This window comes from Sminthopsis crassicaudata, chromosome 1, assembly GCF_048593235.1.
Source record: "Sminthopsis crassicaudata isolate SCR6 chromosome 1, ASM4859323v1, whole genome shotgun sequence".
Lineage (NCBI taxonomy): Eukaryota > Metazoa > Chordata > Mammalia > Dasyuromorphia > Dasyuridae > Sminthopsis > Sminthopsis crassicaudata.
Window position 1 is genome coordinate 448,884,682 of NC_133617.1, and position 20,413 is coordinate 448,905,094.

General features: G+C 36.1%; 1 protein-coding gene across 2 annotated transcripts in view; it reads right to left on the reverse strand.

Moving 5' to 3' along the window:
- Positions 1-20,353, reverse strand: part of TJP2 (tight junction protein 2) — a 143,198-nt gene extending 122,845 nt beyond the window's left edge. Inside the window, exon 1 of one of the 2 annotated variants that reach the window (XM_074280731.1) lies at positions 19,538-20,353. The gene's annotated coding sequence lies outside the window, so the exon portion shown is untranslated. The remainder of the gene's footprint in view (positions 1-19,537) is intronic. The other variant, XM_074280730.1, reaches the window with a different exon arrangement.
- Between the last annotated feature and the right edge of the window lie 60 nt (positions 20,354-20,413).

Consider the following 20,413-nt stretch of genomic DNA (forward strand, 5'->3'; position numbering starts at 1 on the left):
GAGTGCCTTTCCTAACCCCTCTTAATTCTAGCATCTTACCTCTGTTAATTATTTCCTATTTATTCTATTAAAACACAGTTATTTGCATGTTATTCCTCTTATTAGACTGTGGTCTCCTCAAGAGCAGGAATTGTCTTTTACATTTCTTTGTATTCTGACAGAAGCCTTAAAAAAAATGTACATGCCCATTGAGTAATGGAATGGTTAAACAAATTGATATGTGAGCATCATGAATTACTTTTTTCCTTTAAGGAATAAATTATAGGGAGAATTCACAGAAATATAGTAAGATTTAGAACAAAAAAGAAGCAGAATTGGAACAATGTCCACAAAGAATGCAATACTGTGAATTTCCACAAGACTTAAAAGATAACTAAGAGATACCATGAAATACTTGGCTTCAGACCCTATCACTTTTGTCACTACCAATGTAACATTGGAGAAATCACTTAAATTCTCTAGGCCTCAGTTTCCTCATCTGTAACACAAGGCAGGTGGATAGGATGTACTCTAAGAGCCCATTTTTGCTTTAAATCTATGATTTTATTAATTCAGATTAAGGACAATAACTGATGCTGGTTCTGATGCAGGCGTAGCCCCCTTTAAGATTCCTTGTACCTTTGATTTACAAGATCTGGTCAAAACCCCAAGGGGAGAGATCAGTATCTGAGCCAGTTTGGGCTTGTACTCAGCCCCCCCCCCCACTGGATCTGAGCTGGCTTGGATAACCCAACCCCCAACTATCTGAAAAGCCCACCAAAAATCTGGCCTTCCAGGAATCAGCCCATAGGCTTCTTGAAGCAGATAAAAGAACCAAGGTGGAATCATCTTTGGTCAGAGAGTTGAAAGATGCCAGCCAAGATGCTTGCATCAAAAACTCTCTGTCCCACTGCTTTAGGCGTATATCTTCCCCTATCTAATGCCTTTTGCTAACCAGACCTTAACCAATTCCAAACATGGCAATAAACATCTTTTTACCCATCTAGGTTTTCGGCCTGTAAATTCATTTACAGGGGACTCTTGCTGATTTAACTTTCTATCCTTGTGCTGAATCCTAAGGGGTTGCAGGGGAACTCGATGTGACTCCCTGTACCCCAATCCTGCCTCTAGACCTCAATTATTTGGGTTCCCTGTTACCTCATCAGTTCCAGTTCTTTGGAAAGAGCATATACTATGGCTGTAGAATGCTTTGCTGTATATTAGTCACAGTATTGAATAGCTTTGTTTCTCCTATATTTTAATATATTTTGGAGGGAAGGCAATTACTAAGAAGTGTTTTGTGGTTTTAAAAAACAAAATTCATCAACAAAATATTTTAAGAGGTCATTAAAGACCATCAATAATTTCAGTTCAGTGATGAAGGCCATTAAATACACTTTTCTTTTTTCTAGTTAATAAATCTTGCCTCTGTTAACAAGAGCAACAACAACAATATATATTTACAAAGCAATTATTATGTGCCAGGCACTGTGTTAAGCACTTTATAATTATTATCTCAATTGTCCTGGAAAGAACTGTGGGAGAAAGGTACTATCATTACTCCCCAAAAAAATAGAAGCAAATAACTTAAGTAACTTGTCCAATATCAGAAAGAGAACAAGTATCTATCTACTGCACTACCTCGCTGCCCCTAACAACAGTCATAATAGTGAAAGAGTCTTTAAATCCATGGATAGTTCTGGTTACTTATAATATCTTGGAAAATGTCCTTATATTTGCCTTAGACAGTCTGTATTTCATGATATTAATTGCTCCCATGGGCTCATATATGTTAAATATAGCTGTGCTTACAAAATAATGTCCTTTAGTCTAACATATATAGTTTCGAAGGTTACACTATAAAGAACTACAATTAAATTCCCTCATATTCCCTCAAGTTACATAACACAACAAAAAACCTTCAAGTTAGACTTGCTACCATTATAAGTAATTTGAGGGAATGTTTATATATGCCCAGCATCTAATATATTTAGGGACTTTATGTTGTTGGTCTTCAATCATTTCAGTAGTGTACAATTCTTCTTGACTTCATTTCCTTCTTCAGCTCATTTTACAGATGAGGGAACTAAGGCAAAGAGAGTTAAGTGAGTTTCCAGGATCGCACATGGTTATTAAGTGTCTGAGGCCAGATTTAAATTTGGAAAAATTAATCCTGACTTCAGGCCCTGTACTTTATCCACTGCACTATGTTGCTATTTTATAACGCCTACTAACAATAATTTAGGACTGTTCATTCTGTACATGAGGAAACTGAGAGCCAAAAAGGTTGAGTGATTTCCTCAAGTTCATACAAGTTACAATGTTTTTGAACAAGGTCCTTGGAGAACGAAACAAGCATCCTTTCTAATTTATCATAATATGTCTCTCATTTTAAGTTGTTTTTATTCATGTAAAGATCTGACAATATTAAGGGACTTCTCTTCAAAGATTCCAAATTTCAAAGATTTCCTATTCCAAATATTTTAAAGTAAAAAAAAAAAATTTTCTTACAACAATCTATCTATTCTGTTGAGTTTAGTGGCAGTGCACAGAGTAGTGGGAATCCCTCTTTGTTCGGTGCAGGTCAAAACATTCACGAACTAGAAATATTAGACTGACAAAAGGAAGTTTACTGTTGGCACTATAAAAGCCGGCTTTTGCTAGAAAGATTGACTTCCAAATGACAAAGTCGTGGCAGAGAGATAAAGGAACTAGCAGAAAAATCCTGGCAGAGAGATAAACAGGTGTGAACATAACACAGAGAAGAGAATGTCTTCTCAGCGGGCAGGGGTCCTGACAGGCAGCTATGCTAAGGAGAGAGGTTTCTTGACAAGGCATGGTCCTGCTTTTGGGCCTTTGCAAAGAAATGAGCCCCAAATTGATTCATAGGAATCTGAGACTGAAGTTTCAATTGAATGAAATTCCTTCAATGTTGTCACTGTCCCCAGGCCTAGACTTCTGGTTGAATAAAGAGACCAGCTTTGAATGTAGTTCCAGATAAGTAGGAATGGTCCTGGACTAAGTTTCAGCTCAATACAGGATGCAGTTTTCAAAAGAAATATCAGGTCCAGATCTCCAGCTAAATAAGACCACTTAAGTTTGAGCTAAGTAGGGAGTGCTCTTGGGCTAATCTTAATGAAACTACTTATCTGCCTGGAAGGTGGGTCCCTGTCAGAGGAGAGTTTCAGGGCTCCTCGAAAAAGTTAAGAAGAACAATTTCAGAGTTGTTTCCCCCCCCCCCACCAAAGTCAATGGCTGTAAACTAAGACTTTCATTCAGAAAAGAATACTGTATTATTAAATATTGGAAAAAAATCATAGTTCTTCCATAAGTAGAATTGTTCAATTTATAAATTTATTTATTCCATTTTCTAAAGGTGTGTGCAATGTAAAAACTCCTTTATAAAAACACATAAAGACCATAACACATTGAATAAAATAAATCTAGTCAAAATAACATATTCAAGCTTATTTTTTTTTTTATGGCCTTTTCTTCAGAGATTTAAATTTGGGATATTTTTGTATAACTACTTCCTAGCTGCTAAAGATGCTTAAAAGATTGAATAGGTCATTCATATTCATAGAGTCATAGGTCACATTGAATACTTATTTATACTCCTCCCCCAACTATGTTATATCCTCCTAATTTTTAAAAAAACTTATTAATCATCTAGAAAATTAAAAATAGAAATAAATATCCCACAAAATTGGATTGAAAGATAAAGTTCCTGATGCTAAATGAAGTGAGCAGAACCAAGAGAACATATACTGTGTATACACAGTAACAGCAAAATTATATGATTGAGTAACCGTGATAGATTTGGCTAGTCTCATCAATGTGGTGATTCAAGACAATTCCAATAGTCTTGGGATTGAAAATGTCATGCGCATTCAGAAAGAGAATAATGGAAACTGAATGTGGATCAAAGCATGGTATTTTTACCTTTTTTTGTTTGCTTTTTCTTTGTTGTGTTTTTTTTCCCTTCTGGTCTAATTTTTCTTGCACAACATGACAAATAGGAAATATACTTAAAAGGATTGCACATTCAAAATGTTTGTGGCAGCCCTTTTTGTAGTGGCTAGAAACTGGAAAATGAATGGATGCCCATCAATTGGAGAATGGTTGGGTAAATAATGGTATATGAATGTTATTGTTCTGTAAGATATGACCAACAGGAGGAATACAGAGAGGCTTGGAGAGACTTACATCAACTGATGCTGAGTGAAATGAGCAGAACTAAAAGATCATTATACACTTCAACAATGATACTGTATGAGGATGTATTCTGATGGAAGTGGATATCTTCAACATAGAAAAGAGCTAATCCAATTCCAATTGATCAATGATGGACAGAATCAGCTACAGTCAGAAAAGGAACACTGGGAAATGTGTATAAACTGTGAGCATTTTTTTTTGTTTTTCTTCCCAGATTATTTTTACCTTCCGAATACAATTCTTTCTTTGCAACAACAATAACAAAATTAGGTTCTGCACATATATATTGTACCTAGGATATACTATAAGATATTTAAGATGTATGGGAATGCCTGCCATCTAGGGGAGGGGGTGGAGGGAAGGAGGAGAAAAATTCGGAACAGAAGGGAGTACAAGGGATAATGTTGTAAAAAAACAAACAAACAAACAAAAACCTACCTATGCATATGTACTGTTAAAGAAAAATGTTATAATTACAAAATTAATTTAAAAAAAAGAAAAGATTGCACATTTTAAACCTATATCAGATTGCTTGCACTCTTGGGGAGGAGAGAGGTAAGGGAAAAGGGGAGAAAAATTTGAAACATAAAAATCTCATAAAAATGAATGTTAGAAAATATCTTTATGTATATTTGGAAAAATACAATACTACTGAGAAAAAAAAAAAAAAGAAAGGTCAAGATCATCCTTGAGGGGGCTACCTGGTTTACAAATTCTTTTTTTGGAACACTCTTTCATAAGAGTAGAAATAGTTTCAATTTCATCATCTGAAAATTGTTCATATCCTTTGACCATTTATCAATTGGAGAATGGCTTGATTTCTTAGAGTCAGTTCTCTATATATTTTGGAAATGAGATCTTTATCAGAACCTTTAACTGTAATAATGTTTTCCCAGTTTGTTACTTCCCTTCTAATTGTTTGCATTAGTTTTGTTTATACAAAAGCTTTTTAATTTGGTTTACAAATTCTAAATAATTTCAAATCTGCCGTTGATTCATGGGACAGCTTGGTTGTCATAAACGTAAGAGCAAAGACCAAGGTTCTTAAGTCAGATAGCATCTGAACATAACCAGGCTAACACTGAAGTAGGAACCAAGTCCCAGTCTGAAACATGATCCCTATGGCTCAATTAAAACCATAGGAGGGGCAGCTAGGTGGTGCAGTGGATAGAGTACCAGCCTTGAATTCAGGAGGACCTGAGTTCAAATTTGGTCTCAGATACTTAACACTTCCTAGCTGTGTGACCCTGGGCAAGTCACTTAACCCCAGCCTCAAAAAAAAAAAAAAAAAAAAAAAAAATTAAAAAGCATAGGAAAAAAAAAATCAAAAAAAATCAATGGAGTTAGACTATTGTCTCAAAGAATCCATCCCTGAATGTCAGATAACAAGATTCTTTTGTAGGGTAACATGAACAATGACATAATGGGGGAGGTACCTGGATGGGGATGACATAATGGACGCAGCCATAATGGAGGGAAGTACTAGAGAGGCTCCCAATATTCTAATGCTGTCTAAAATGGATAAAGACCTTTATCCCATCAAACATTAAGAGGGAATAAGTAAAGCTTAATGTCTAAGATTTAAGACCTTTATTCTATCAAACATTAGGAGGGAATGGTTATAACCTGAGGCAAAGTAATTAAATAGGACAACTAGGGAAACTGGGTCAGGACATTAAAAGAGAACTATGGCACAACACTATATTTAAATTCTTTCTCTCTGATACTAAAAGCTGTATGTCTTTGAGAAAATCACTTCATTTTTCTCATACTTAATTTTCATACCAACAAAATATACAGATAGAGAAGATGGTAGAATTAGAGGTTACAAAGAATCTTAGGCCCCCATGTGCTGTCCTAAAAATTAACAAAATAAATGTCAAAAAGAAACAAAAAATTGCTAGTAGTCATCACAGGAAAATGAATGAACAAGCCAAACAGATCCAATGCAATACAACTTTTTGAGTAAAAGATTTAGTCAGGAGACCTAGGCTCAAATTCTGACTTTACTATTTACTTACTACCTTTGACAAGTCACTTTTCTTATCTATAAAATGAGTATTGGCCTATCAGTCCTTTTCACTCCAAATTCTAAATCTTATCTCAAGATTTTATGAGCTGGTTGATAAAAAAGCAGAAACTTAAACTACCACATTTACAAATCATTTTGATCTAAACAATCAAATCTTCATCAATATAAAAAACTTCTAGCATGGAAATTCTATCTACTAAAACAGGCTATTATTTGTAATTTATGGTTTTAAATACATAAGGAAACTAAAGGATTAAGTCAACCATTAAGTTTATACTAAATAGTGGTGCTGGGTAAATTCAAGGCAAGACAAATAAGAAATTAAATTAGCTAGAAGTGGACTTCTACGTCCATAATCCCTGATACTAGGAATGCTCAAATTGGTAGATTATTTGAGCTAAGGAATCATGAGCTAAATCTGGCACCAATATGGTAAGCTTCAAGGCACCAGGTTGGAGAGGTGAATTAGACTGGTTGATTGGTTGGGTGGTTGATTATTGTCTTTTTGTTCTTGAAAAGGACCAAAATTACATCACTATGTTAAAGTAAAGTTATAAAGTCCAATTATGGTTGATCAGAACAATACAAACTTGGAACGCTCTACCACAAATTGAGCTCAAATTGTCCATATGAACATTTGAGGTAGATTCTCTAAATCCACATCTTTTGAGCTGTTCAATTCTGCTTTGCTCACAGAGCAAAGCACTTTCTCTGGTGAAAACATGCCATGCTGTGCAATCAATCAATTCCAGAGTTCTTCAGAGAGACCTTGAAAATGTCAGTATATCACTTCTGACCACCACATGAGCACTGTGTATGAGTTCTCCATAAAATAGTCTTTTAGGCAAGTATACACCTGGCATTCAAACAAGGCCAGGCCATCAGCGTTGTGCTCTCTGCAGCAGAGTTTGAATGCTTAGAATGTTGGTTCAAAAAAAGCACCTCAATGTCCAGTATTTTATCCTGCCAGGTGAGCTTCAGAATCTTCCTAAGATAATTCAAATAAAATCAAGGTCAGCTACTGCACTGATTATTTCATTTGAAAAGGCCACAAGCCAAGACTAAGTGGAAGGAGAGTTGGTACATGATTTTTTTTTTTTTTTTTTTTTTTTTTGGTTCTCAAATTATGTACTCAAATACAGCCTCTGAAGCTAAAATCAATTCTCTGCTGGTTGGGCTAATTTTGGCCCAACAATTAGCACCAAGAAAACACAGGGGATCCATCAGGCAGTATAACACCATTCATACATGAAACCATCTATTATAGCAAATAGTTGTGAATACTGTGGAGATGTTTATTTGTCTTGACTATATATCTTCCAAGGATTCCATAGAGAAGGTTGTCACACACATTACCAGAACCAGCTCAGTGTTGGAAGGCTCCAAAGGAAAGTGGGAGAGAAGATTTTAGACTGACTATCAAACTAAAGATTTGTAACTATTGTGCTGACCTCATTGTTGTAAGTCTGTGAAACCTGGGCAGTAATACCAGTGCCATTAGAGGCAAACTATATTGGAAACAGCAGGTGAAAGCTTCAATGTCAATAAATAGTAGGATCAACCTATGAGTGGGCACTTCCATCCTTTATACCTGGGCAAATTGAGGATATCCAGCATCAAAAAGAGAAGAGAAGGGGGAAAATATTAAAGGAGTAGGGGAAGAAAGGAGGTAATTTCACAGGGAATAGGGCTTGTAGGGTGGTTATAGACAAAATAAAGATGAAGATATGGGGAGGTACAGATTACCTAAAACAATCAGCAAAACAATCAAGAAGGAAGGAAGACCATGTTTTAAAGTTACTATATGATAGGGTGAATAAAATGTGGACTTGGAGTCAGGAAGAACAAAATTCAAAACCAGATTCTGACTCTTGTTTAGTTGTGCGACTCTGGCCGAGTTACTTAACTTGTCACAGTTTCCTTATAAAAAAAAAAATGGGGGTAATGATAGTATCCATTTCCCAAGGTTGTTGCTTCTCCCCTCTTTCCTAAGAGCATTCTGGACAACCACTGGCTGAAGAAGAGGGCAAAGAGAAAGCAACAATTAAGAAGAAATGTATTTGATGTATCTGTCAAATGTAGCTGATAAAAATGTGACATTCAGAAAGACACACATAAATTTTTAAAAGTAATTAACATTCCCCAAGGATAAAATGACCAACAGATTAAATAATTTTTGAAAAAGAGTAAACATGAGAGTAAATATGAAAAGAGAGTAAACATGAGGATGACCCCTAGAACTAGCTCTGAAAATAGTAGCATGAAAAAACTTGAACCTTGGGACAATGCCTCCCTGTCCCTAAATGAGCAGAGCCCAACTTTAACATAACATTTAAAGTAAAGAAATAGGCTGGAAAAACAAGCAAGCAACAATAATAATAATATCTAAAAAAAAAAGAACTGGACCATAAAAAGTTGTATAGTGGCAGGGAAGAGTAAGAAGATGACAATGTGAAAGCATCTGCAACCAAAGCCTCAAAAAACTGGACTCAAACTCAAAATTTCATTTTTTAAAAAGAATACAAATTGGGGGCAGGTAGGTGGCACAGTGGATAGAGCACCAGCCTTGAATTCAGGAGGACTGGAGTTCAAATGTGATCTCAGACACTTAACACTTCGTAGCTGTGTGACCCTGGGTAAGTCACTTAACCCCAACCTCAGAAAAAGAAAAAAAGAAAAGAAATAATAAAAATTCACTGAAGAAAACAATTCCTTAAAAAGTATAACTGGGGGGGGGAGATTTCTGGGAAGATGTTGGAGTAGGTTGGTAAATTTCAAGTTTCTTCGATTTCCCCCACAAATAGAACAAATCTGCACCTCAGGGTAACCGGAAACTGGTAAAAAATTAAGAAGACTTGGGGTAGGACAGGGGCCCTCCAGATAGAACCCCGAGTTGATCTGAAGAAAGAGACCAGGCTGGGAATTAACCCATATAAACTACAAACACCTCCAAATTTCAAAACTCCCAGATCAACTCCCAGAGAAAATTTTGCAAGAAACAAGGAAAACTATTCAAATACCCTGGAGCTACAATTAGAATTGTACAAGACTTATTTATTGTAATAAAGGACTGTAGATCTTATAAATCATATCTCCTGACAATCAAAAGTAGGCCTGCCACCAAAAATATCATATCTAGCAAAATTATCTATAATTTTGAATGAGAAAAAATAGATATTCAAAGAAACTGCAAAGTTTCAGGACTTTCTATCAACCAAATCTAAACTTAACAGAAAATTGAACATATAAGAGACAATATCAGAGATTTTAAGGAACTCAACATGGACAAATTGTTTATTTATTTTTTAACAAAGGAAATGTACACTAAGGTTAAGACACAACAATAGGGTAAGTAGCTCAAGATAAAGATTAGAGTATTCAATACAGAATTTATTAAATGAAGAGATTTACTGGGACCAAATGGATCTATGATTTGGTCCCAGGGCTGAATGAGATTGTTATCTCAAAGAATCTAACCCATTCTTTTATAGGGTAACAAGAACAATGACATAATGGGGGAGGTACCTGGATGGGGATGACCTCATGGGGGAAGGAACCATAATGGAGGGAGGTACTGGAGAGGCTCCTGATATTCTAATGATGTCTAAAATGGATAAAAACCTTTATCCCATCAAACATTAAGAGGAAATGGTTATAGCCTAAGGTCTACAGGGGTTCTCGAACCACTCAGCCAGCTGAGGACGTTTATGTGGCTGGCCAGGTTAAGGCAAATGGGCTGAGGGGCGGAGACTTCCTTTTGCCAGTTTAATATTTCTGGTTCATGAATTCTTTTAAGTTGAACCTGAGCCGACCAGAAGGGGATTCTCACACCTCAACTCTCTGCCCTGCCACTAACCGAATTATTTTGGTTCCTTAACTGCATCAGGTTCAATAGGCACCTTCCAAAATCTATAAAGTAATGGGAAGGGAGGGAAGGGAAAACAAGGGAAAGACCCTTGAGTGGAGGGGAAGTTAAGTAACAGCAAAGCAAAATTTAATTAAAGAGTCAGCAGAGATAGGAAAGACCTGTGTGTACGTATATGTATGTATATATCTACAAGAATGGGACTGATTTGGATGAAGTTTTCTCAGTTTGAGACTAAGTCACATGATCCCTATTCCCAGACCCTTTGTCAGACCCTCAAGCAAGAAGCTGGTCAGGTTCAATGAGCACATGGCAGGAGTAGGATGGCTCTCAGGTGTGTCAGTGCCTCTCCCAGCAGGGACTAAATAAATGTCTTTGTACCTAAGGATGTCTCTTATTAGTTAATTTGAGAAAGGGGGTTTAGCATACATTCCACACATACATATGTATACATAATTATATCTTGTCTTAATTGTAGCTTCCTTGGAGGTGGGGGGGGTGAAGAATAAAAGGGGGAAAAATAATAAAGTAAATAAGGAGCATAGCTGAGAACTAAGGAATAATTTACAAGGAAGTAAAGAAAAAATTATATTCATGAATATAATTTCTTGATATGGTCATTTATTGTATAATTTGAATCCTCCCAAAGCAGGACCATGCCTTGTCAAGGAACCTCTCTCTCTCTCTCTCTAAACTAAACGTCCAACCTCTTGTTATTTTGGCTTACCTCTACCAAGCCTGGACATCTACAGTACTTTCTTGATTCTAAACCCTGTCGAACCTATTCTATCCAGTGACAGACTAAGCACAAGTATAACCATCCAATGTATAAAATATCTACAGACACCCCCATTAACAGAAAATAAACTAAAAGAACTCCCCAGGCCATCCCACCTGAACTGCCCAGCTTTTCAGAGCCTAACTTTTCATCTATAACAACCATTGCAGGCTGACTCATTGCTATGATACATTAGTCATAGAAAGAAAGAGCTAAAGGGACCTAGTCAAAACCACTTTGTTTTAGAGAAGAGAAAACTGAGGTGAAGTATTTGGCCAAAATTGGTTAAGTGGCAGAGCCAGGTCTTGAATCTGACCACTCCTACACCATACTATGAACCTAACAAATGATGCATGAAAAAACAAACTGAGCTTACATATTTCCCCATTTTCCTTTACCCAAGTACTGGGTCACTTAGCACAGTACCTAACATATAATAAGCATTGTATAAGTGTTAGTTATTATTATTTAAGCATGAACTATTATTACTTTTTTTGATTCACATAGTAATTTAAGTGAGAAGTGCCAGCATTCTTATCTTTGTCCTCCTTACTCTGCCTTCTACAATATCTAAAGAAAAATCTCTACTTCTAAAAGAAACTGGTATGATAGTGGAAAAAAGTATAAAGCTGCAATGCCTCCACTCTCATCCATAGTCAAAAGAGTTTGTTTAAAGGTCTAAGATATGATGAAAAGAACCATTAAGTAATCAGCATTAAAACTCTCTACAAGACAAGACATTCCCAACAACTATTCTGAATGCAAGTGTGGTCAGGATGGCTAAAATAGGTAATATGATATATCTATATCTATATCTATATCTACATATATATATATCTATATCTATCTATCTATCTATATCTATATCTATATCTATATATCTGTGTGTGTGTGTATTTTTTTTTCCTTACCCTAGCAGAAATACAATGCAATTTTTTCCTTTAAAAAAAAAAATCAAGGAATATTGATTTTGATCTGTTGAGATTAAAAAGAAAGGTGAAAATATAACATCAGATTTAATTCCAAGGATCTTGTTTCTTTGACCTTCCTCCAAGGATTTTTCCATATGTGTCCACAGATTCTCAAAATCGGCTTATATCCCATTAACTTAAGTAGAATCAGAGAAACAGTAATAGTCCAATTAATTGAATCTCTAAAGTTATTAGCATAGGAAATTATAGGCAAATAAAGAAAAAAAAATAACTTCTGTAAATTTGACAAAAAAATCTCTCCTCTGGTTTAAATGTTTGTGGCTTTTAAGTAAATGGATGGAGATGGAAAAACAGAAGGAGGCCAAAGTTGAGTCTGCTGATTTGAGAATAGTATTTAAACTATTAGAAATTCTGATTATGAGCTTAGATACTTATCTTTTTTTATAAATCTTTTAAGTTTTAAAAAATAAATACTTTAGTATTCATTGTTTAATGCTTATTTTTATCTATTTATTTTAAATTATGGAATAAAACATGACTTCACATGAAACTGCAAATTTATTATGTACAACTTACATTAATATATGTTATCTAAATTTCGTTTTTCCTTTCCTTTCTGCACCTTACGGCTGGCTTTCATTAGAGACAAATATGTATGTATGTGTGTACACATATACATATATATAGCATGTACATACATACATATGTAAAATAAATCAATATATTCTTCTATTTATCACTTCTCTCTCTGGATTCAGATAGAATCTTCCTTCATAGAACCTTTGTAGTTATTTTGGATACATATTATAGTCAAAATTACTTGTTCCCTCAAAGTTGCTCTGAAAACAATGTGTATATAAAATGTTCACTTCATTCTGTTCATTTCATGCAAGTTTAACCATGTTTTTCTAAGATCAAGCTGATTCTTTTTTATAGCAAAGTACTATTCCATCTCAACCATATACAACAACTTGGTCAGCCACTTCCCAAATGATAGCAATCCATTCGTTTTCCAGTTTTTGCCATCATCAGGAAAGCTGCTATGAATACTTTAAAATATATATAATTAACTTTGCTTTTTCCTCTAATCATCTTGGAAAACAGATCAATTAATGGTTTTGTGATTCAAAAAGTATAGGCAGTTTAATGATACTTTGGATATAATTCCAGATTTCTCTCCAAAATGGTTAGATCTGTTGTTCTATCAGTTCTAATAACAGTGAATGTATCTCAGTTTTCCCACATCCCCTCCAACATTTTCACTTTTCCCTTCAATCATATTGGCCACACTAAAGCTGTAATATATCTCAAGGTTGTTTTAATTTGCATCCCTCTAATCATTAATGATTTAAACATTTCTCTATGACTATAAACTATTTTGATTTCTTCAAGAAAACTTCTTATAAAGAATTACATTCTTGTAGATTTGACAATTCTTTATATATTTAAAATATGAGACCTTTGTCTGAGAAATTGTCTATAAAATACTTTCCCTACACTTTTTTTATTTTCTTCCAACTTTGGTTAATTTTGTTTTATTTGTACAAATTCCTTTTAATTTAATGTGATTGAATTATCGGCACATGGGCAATAAGTCCTATGTTCTTTAAATATTCTTGTAATACCTTTTTAATAGGTATTTTTATAGATATAAAAAATAAGTTTCCCTATGTCTGATAGGCAATAAGTTGCATGTTCTTCAAATATTCTTGTAATAGCATTTTCACTCTTAAAGAAAAATATATGTTGTATGCTATTCATTTTTTTTTAAATGTTGACTTCCATGGGGCAGCTAGGTGGCTCAGTGGATAGAGCACCAGCCCTGAATTCAGGAGGACCCGAGTTCAAATCTGGTGTCAGACACTTAACACTTCCTAGCTGTGTGACCCTGAGCAAGTCACAACCCCAGCCTCCAAAAAAAAAAAAAAAAAAATGTTGACTTCCCAATACTCTCCCTCAGTCTTTTTTCCCACTGATTAGGAAGGCAATTAATTATACATGAAGTCACAGAAAGCATATTTATACATTAGCAACAGGCAAGTTATTTTTAACTTGTTTGCCTCAATTTCTTTATCTTATAAAAATAATGATAATAATAGCATCAATATTCTAGAGTTTTTTGGTGTATAAAATAATATTTGTAAGACACTATGCAAACCTGAATAGATTACTGTTGTTGCTAATAATAATTATGAGAATTCAGAGCCACATGAGAAGCCTTCTATGAAATGGAGAACTAAGAAAATAGAACTAGAAAAAATGTACAACAAAGTGAGAAAGCATTTATTATTTATTTGGCACTCATGTGCCAAATACTATATTAAAGACTGGGGATACAAATAAAAAGACATGACAATGGCTGACATTTTAATTAGGGGAGACTACATATATGGTGGCCAAGTAGTTAAGCGTGCCAGACCTGGAATCAGGAAAACTCACGTTTGTGAGTTCAAATCTCACAAACATAAGTTTAAATCTAGCTTCAGACATTTACTAGCTGTGTAACCCTGGCTAAGTCACTTAACCCTGTTTGCCTCGACTTCTTCATTGGTAAAATGAGCTGGATAGGGAAATGGCTAAATGCTCCCATATCTCTGCCAAAAAAGAAACAAACAAACAAACAAACAAAAAACAAACAAATAGGATCACCAAAAGTGAGACACTACAAAAAATGAATGAACAACACACATATAGGAGAATTCAGCTGTAAGGTAGATGAAAAGGCCTAGTAGCCCTAACGGTTCAGGGACAGTTCAGGGATAGTTCACTACCAGAGTCTTTAGGGTACAACAGCAAAGCATAGATGGCAAAGCCAGAGGACTTAGCAGCAAAGCACATGGTAAAACTCAGGGAATATTTTTCTCTTGCTTCTCATTTTGCTTTGGTCTAACATTCTCAATATTTGTTATATTTATGCTAGCAGGGTAACTAAGCAGCAGTAAGAGAAGGAAAAGCATCATGGTGCAGTCACTAATCCTAAGGAGAGTACCAGTTTCTATCCCACTAGGGTTTCCATGAGTTTTCATGTAGAGGATATGAAGTATCCCAGAAAACAAAATGAAGTTCCCAAAGGGGAGCATGTCCTTTATGATGATGAAAATGAAAATGACATTACATAGAAGCCAAATTTGTATTAACTTCAATGGCATCTTTGTTTCATAGATGAAAAACTTCTCTTGGTGGGAAAGTAAAGTATCAATGGCACATACTGTCTCATATAGGCCAGTTTGTCAGTTTTGTCTTAGTTTTTTTCTCTATCAAAAGGGAAATTTGAATGGTGGGAAGAGGAATAGGGAAAAATAAAAGGCATCAATAAAACTTTCAAAAACCCACATTCAATTCTGATTCTACTGTCTCTCTCCTCTCTCCTTTTCATTGTCAAATTTTGGTTATAAAATTCACTGAATTTGTGGAGTTCTTGCTAATTGCAGTTTTTTGACTTCAAAATTTGGGCACATAAAATTTATTAAACTTTGGAATGCTAATATTTAGGTGTCTGTATTAAGAATGTATGAATTAATAATTATCCTTTATGTTTAACACAAAGGAATTCTTCCCTTGATCTTTTGTACCTACTGATTATTATGCATTTTAGACAGATGATTCATAGTATTTGTAGCCTGAAGCCTAAGAAATATTTTTTTTCAAAGCAGACTGCTTGAATTAATACTATTATTCTGTTTTCTTTAAACTGGAATGTTAAATTCTATTGCCATAATATTCAAGCAAAGCCAAAGAATGCATAGTGGGGGGAGGGGAGGGAGAAAGAAAGTGGAGGGACTGGAAACCTGCAGTATTAGTAGAGGAAATCTTTTTTCTTCAGACCACTCAAACTGAAAAAGGAATTCAGGAGATGGCCTTTAGACAGCCTTTTTAAAAAGGCATTTTCAGTGATCCCTCTTCCATTGGAATTACTTCTTTGTACAAGTCAAAATGAATTTCAAACAAAAAGAAGCCAAAAATTCCTAGATATAAGATGAATAGCTCCAATCCAGGGGCAAGCAGTCACCAAAAGTCAGGTATCAAAATGATATCTGGCAGAATATCTCATTAACTGCTTACTGAATTTTTGCATTATCCATGCTTTTTTTTAAATGTATTTTATTATTCAGTTGTTTCAGTCATGTCTGACTTTTTGTGACCCCATTTAGGCTTCTATTGGCAAAGATGCTGGAGTGGTTTCTTTCTCCAACTAAAATAAAATCATTTTAGTATGTTTGATATTAGATAACTCGTTCATTCATCACTTAGCATGATTAAAGAACAAAATTAGTTTAAATGAGGAAACTGAGGCAAATAGGACCTTGCCCAGGTTCACAAAGCTAGTAATGTCTGAAGTCACATTTGAACTCAGATCTCCTGACTCCAGGGCCAGTGCTATAACCACTGTGCTATCTATCTGTGTCCTTTTTGTATATAGAATCGTTTATATGACCTCGATGAAAAGGGTATCACCAAAGATCAGAAACTTGAAGAAACTGCAGTTAAATCAAATTTCATTCTTATGGGGGAGTTTCTAAAACATAAAAATGTTTATGTGACTATGGATGCATAAAGGCTTAAAATATGTCCTTTGTGCTCTAGAAAAAAAACAAAAAATAAAAAGGTAGTGTGATGTTCTCATGCACCTGGAATGGGGGAATAACTGAATTTAAAACCTGCCTCAGATACTTACAAAGTGATAGGACCTTGGATAATCACTTCAACAATAAAATGAGGTATACCTATACACTGATGCTACTTTAATTTTTAAACTCAAAAAGTAGGTATTGCCCATTTCATCAGAAACACTTATCCTTGGATATCATGCAGTTTTTATTCTCAAAGAATTTCTTACTGTGGACAGCTAAGTAGCATAATAGGTAGAATTTGAGTCTGAAGTCAGAAAGATCTAAGTTCAAGTGTTTCAAAATGAAACATTTATTAATTGTATTATCCTGGCAAAAATCACTCCATTGTTCCTTGTCTGCATTTCCTAATCTGTAAAATGGAAGTAATAATAGCACTTAAGATCAAAAGAAAAAATATTTGTAAAGTGCCTGGCACATAATAAGTGCTATATAAATGTTAGTTATTATTTTTATGGGATAAATTGGTAAAAAAAAAAAACCTCCCCCGCAAAAAAACCTAAACCAACTACAGACCAAAGGAGGAATCCAAATGTTAAATGATTTAAAAAAAAAAATTCCACTTTAAAATAAAGTGGTGGAACTCTTGCAGCAGAATCTCTTTAAATGATTTCCAAACATTTAATGGTAGTGGTACGAAATAGACTTTAAAAAAATTATACATTTCCAGACCAATTCATTACAAATCTTTATTACATTTCAACATTATAAACAATATTTATTTAGTGAGAGGCAGGAATTATTTTGTTACCTATGCTTTCTAACTGGAAAAACTATTGAATAAGTTAAGATGATTCAGGATTGTTTTTTCCTTTACTTAAATATGCTAATAGAGAGATGTTCAGTTAAATACATAATAGCTAAACCTATGAATTTTCATTTCTATCTCCTAGTTTATTTCTAATTTGACTTGAACCAAGAATTTTTTTTATTTTAGCAAAACAACTGACTTCTCACAAATATTACTTAGAAGGAAACCTAAATTATCTTCAACTATTTTCAAATTTGTTTGTATTATTTATTTGTGGCCTAATATTCAAATTAGCTTTACAGATGTTTGCTTCATCACTTGTGCATTGATTGATTTTCTTGGCATTTATCTAAAAAGCTACAATGGACTTTGGTACAAAATTTAAAAAACTAATCAAAACTAATCCTTTAAAAAAAAAAAAGAGAGAGTATAAATGAAGAATTTGTCAGACCAACAATAAGCGTATCTTACACAACTGGTTTCATTCAATAACTGATTTCTGATCCTTGATTCTACATTTTAATTCTGCAGTCAACTTCACACAGTACAAAGCTGACAAGGATAACAAACTACCTTTACAACTTTCTTCTTTGGGGAGATCCCTAGACTTGCACAACAAAATTTGAGATATAAGAAAAAAAGGGCAAATCCTTTTCTAACAAATATCAGCACAGAATTTTGTCACTAGGGGTGTCTAGGATATAGGCGTTCCAATAGGCATTGGTTTGGAGGTGTGTTATACAGAACACAACACAGAAAACAAAACGTACATTTCTTTCTTTCTTTCTTCTTTTTTCCTGAGGCAATTGGGGTTGCCCAGGGTCACACAGCTAGGAAATATTTAAGTGTCTGACCACATTTGAACTCAAATCCTCCTGAATTCAGGACTGGTGCTCTATCCACTGCGCCACCTAGCTGCCCCATAAAACATTTCACAGAACACTTCCAGGATGCCCTAAAACCCTCATGAATTACAAGTAAACATAGTATCTTTTGAGCTTCCCCTTTTATTTATTATTATAAGCTAAAATGAATAATAGTGAAGTGATCTGAAATCCTTGAATGATTGACTGGAGTTCCCAAAGCACTGCAGTTAATAGGCAAGAAGCAGGAAGTAATTTCTCAGCAGGGAAATAGCAAGGACACTCATTCATTCAACTTAAGTTCCAAAGAGTGACCCTAGCTAAGACTTAAACAATTTTGAAATTCCCTTCTCAGGTAAAAAATCACCTGAAATTCAGTGGCCTTTAGCCAATAAAAAGAGGCAGCTCTTTACAGTGGACAGAACTTTGGATTTGGAGTCGAGGATTTAGGTCCATATGCCGCCTCTGCTACTAGTGAGCAAGTCAGCCTTCAGTTCCTTCATGCTTAAAATGAGATTGGCCTACTTAGCTTCTTAAGGTCTCTTCTGTTCTATATGTAAGATCCCATACTGTCTGACTCAAATGTGTAACAACTTTGAAAACTAACCAACTTACTGCATTTTTTTAAACAGTCCATTCCACTGTCTCCTTCCCCCTCTCAAATGGGTTTATTTAAACTCTGAATTTCTCCAATGAACTATGCACACACTAGCGGCCTAATAAATGTGGGAATGGAGCTGGTTAAATAACGTAAAAAGGAAGTACAAAACTTGACTCACAGCTCTCGTGGAGAGTACGAGACAGGCAACTACAATTTATTTCATTTATTATTTATTAGCTAGTTCTTTCTCATTTTCCTCAAAGCAATGCCCTTCCCTGTCTAGGCTCTGTGCTCACGTTAATTAAAAAATTATCTCTGATCCCCGCCGTCAACACGAAAACACTAGATGGACAAAACAAAAAGAAACATTCGAAAAGACCCTTTTAATCTCGTTAAAATGAATCTCAGGCGAAAGTGAAAGTTTCAATCCAGGATGTCTCCCATATGATTCCAGGCGGGGGTGTACGGGGGAAATGGGAGCACTCCCTTCGGAGCACCTGTAGTAAGAAACGAAGGGGCTTCAATTTGGAGAAGGAAGTGTAAAAATCCTCCACGCTCGCCGACCCAAGCAAGGAGTTTCTTCCCTCTAAGACCAAAAAGCAAGAGCCAAGAAAAGAGATTCAAAAAAGGTGTAACCTCCCAGCAGCGTCCACCGCTACAAGTGCCGAACGCCACAAATCCTACAGCGCCCGGCGTCCTAAAAGCACAGGCAGGAGGAAAGGAAGTCCCGGCGACGCCCTGCTCCCGCACCTCTGGCTCAGCTCGGCTTGGGTAGTCCTGCCGTCTCCCAGGGGAAGCCTACGCGTCACCAGAGACAGCCCAGAAGCTCGGGCTCCTGGCTCTTAAAGGAGAGCGGGAAAAACTAGATCGGGGAAAATATGGAAGGTACTTGCCTGCAGCCGTCGGCCTAACCGGCTGGTGCGATACCACTACAGCCCGAGGTGGAGAAAGCAGAGAGAGGACTTTAGTTCCAATGCCCCTGGTATTCGTGCCCAGCTTGCAAACTTGGACACTGGGCTCTGGGCTGCCTTCCCTGCTGGCTGCCGACTCTCTGGAGCCAGAGCGCGGGGTTCTTGACCCGGGATTGGGTGTGTGAGTCGCCGCTGCTCCTGTGTCTGTATTATTGTGACTCAGGCTATTTCCTGTTTGGAGGTTTGGGAGAAAGGAAAAAAAAAAAAAAAAAAGGAGCGGCAAGCCACCCCGAGTGGGGGAAGGGACAGTTGTTACGCCTCCTCTCGGTCAGTCTTCCCGGGCTGCAAGGTGAGCACCCTGGGGTACTATCCCTAAAGTCCTAAGATGGAAAAGGGAATGGGCCAGAGAGGAAGCAAGCGACTGTGGCAGCCACTGCCGCCTCGACACCTGTTTCTCCGCTTCCTAAGGGAAGCAAGATTCGTAACTAGCCCGGGTCCTTCTTTAGGGAATGGGACAGGAAAAAGGTTGGCACTTGCCTACGCCATTATAGGACGAGCCTAGTCACCGGACCCGTGGCCTCTCGTGCCGGAGCGCTCTGGCATTGGCTTTATTTGGTCAAATAGGCCCTGAGAATCCCAACCGGAGGTCTCAAGGTTTACGCCGTGACTTCCAATCCCTCTGCATCCCCTTCTTCCCTCCCTCTTTTTTCATGCCCTGATTTCTTTCCTGATAAACTTCTCAATGCTTCAGGACTAAAACACTGCACAGGCCTCGGGATTTTAGGAGCCACAGATGTCCGCTCCTACATCAGAACGGCAAGGTGGCGCTTTGGGGGCTGGCTGCCGGGTGGGCGGGCC